Below are 2,039 nucleotides of genomic sequence, written 5' to 3' on the forward strand. Positions count from 1 at the left end.
GTGGCCAGGTACATAGCCAGGAAAAGCGCAAAGAGGAGCTCCTGCTGCTCAGGTTGGGTGGAGAGTCCCAGGAGGAGGAATTCGGAGATGCTCGTTTGGTTTCCTAGATGCATATTTCTGCTGATCTGGAGAAAGGAACGCAAAGTCTTCACCCCCACAAGGAAACCCAATGTGGTACCATTCAACTGGGGTCATGGCAGGGAGGTGGGCACTGCCTCTAGGCTGAAGGGGAATGAAGGGTGGAAAAAGGTTACTTAATAAGGGAACTATTTCAGCTGTGCAGAGACTCAGGAAATGCCTTAGAAAGAAAAGACAGGGACATGATAGATACTTCTCGATGAATATGTTTTAAGCTCTAACATGGTTCTGAATGTGATTTTTACAGTTGGCTCCAAATTAGTGACAAGCCCTGAACTGAGGACAATATATGAGGTATGTTCCATTCTCTAAAGATGTGAGATAGCTCTGAAGGAATTACTTAAAAATGAACTAACTGGTCCCAAGACCTTCCCCACCATTCACCTGCATCTTTTTGAAGAGTCATTAAAGTGAAGAGTTTGGGAACAGCCAACTGAGTGTTAGGTGTGCTCGTGAGAATACACTATATGTGGGTTCTTCTTCCCACTCAAATTCAAGGGACAATCCCAAAAGAACTGTTCTCGGAGAAGGTGTACAAGAAAAGGAGACCAGACAATTACTTCATTTATGGTTAGATGTTGGGTGAATGGAGAAAGTTTAGGGGACACGTAAGAGCCTAAAGTCTTGTGTTTTCCTCTCTGTCGGAAGATGGGAGGCACAGTGCATCAGCTCACTACTGATATGGCAGGACCGTCCTGCATCCTCACAGGGGACAGAGCACGAGTTGCCCACAGGCCAAGTGGTGGCTTCAGGAGGTCATTGAGCTCAAGCCTCCTTGTTGGGACTCCAACCAGGAAGAAGCCTTTTGTGGTAGAGGAGGTTATAGAATAAGGGATCAGGGAGGGGCTCTCTGATGAAACAGCAGTCATAGAGAGATCAGGGAGAAAACTCATCACCCTTGTCAAGGAAATGCTTCATGGACCAGTCCCTAAAAGGCCTCTGAAGAATCCCAAGTGTTCTCACGATGGAGCAGGCCTGCCACCCAGAACTCACAGCCCCTTAGTTTTCCATGGCAGCAGACAGAAGACATCCCCCTTTCCACCGCCAGCCTTCTCCTTGTGGCTCCCTGCGACACACCCCCACACTGCAGAGCAAACTCAGCTCAGAAGGGAGGATGCAGGCTGCGAAGGACGTGAAACTGAAGTTTCTGTTCATAACTGGGCCGGGCTTTTGAATCCCTGGTGAAGTAGGCCTTTAGTACCAAGGTAAAACTTATTTTTAAAAACTAGAAGCAACCAGAAAGGCATAGAGACCTCCCAAGATATTACCCGGGGGTCAGGGAAGGGAGATTAGACCCAGTCTGGTTTTCTTTGTGGCTTATTGGGAACACTATTGTCTGGAGAGCCAAGCGGTGCTGGTCTGGTCTTTCCTGATTTCTCCTCATTTTTTGCTCTCCTCTACTTAATTCCCAAAATTCTCGTCCTTAAACAATGAGAGAGAGCCAAGTCCCCAGGTAGCTTTTCTTTCCATGAAGAGGCCAGGAAAGAAAGAAAGAAACCTCCACCCCAGGGTCCTGGAAGACCGAAAGGGATCAGAGACTGGAGCAGGGTCCCCGAGGTCTCTCCGACCCTGAGAAGCTTGACTTACAGATGAAAGACGGATGGGGGTGGAGGGAGAGAGAGAGACCGAGGCTTGGATGTAGGAGAGAGGCGCCAAGGCCAAACTAAAGTGAGATAAAGGACCAGCAGCATGTCCATCTAACCCCAGGGCACGTCCCTCTAACCCCAGGGCACGTCCCTCTAACCCCAGGGCCAGACACGGAGCAGCCTTCGAGGGTCCTGCGAGGGTTGAGCCCTGGACTGATTTGGGATCGACTAGCATGAGCAAGTGTGTATTTTGAGTGACAGTCTCACCTTCCTGCCCTCCCTGTCCTGCCACCAGAAGTCCTGCAAAACTCGCCC

The sequence above is a fragment of the Bison bison genome, unplaced genomic scaffold, assembly GCF_000754665.1.
Source record: "Bison bison bison isolate TAMUID 2011002044 unplaced genomic scaffold, Bison_UMD1.0 scf7180017845868, whole genome shotgun sequence".
In the NCBI taxonomy this organism is placed as follows: domain Eukaryota; kingdom Metazoa; phylum Chordata; class Mammalia; order Artiodactyla; family Bovidae; genus Bison; species Bison bison.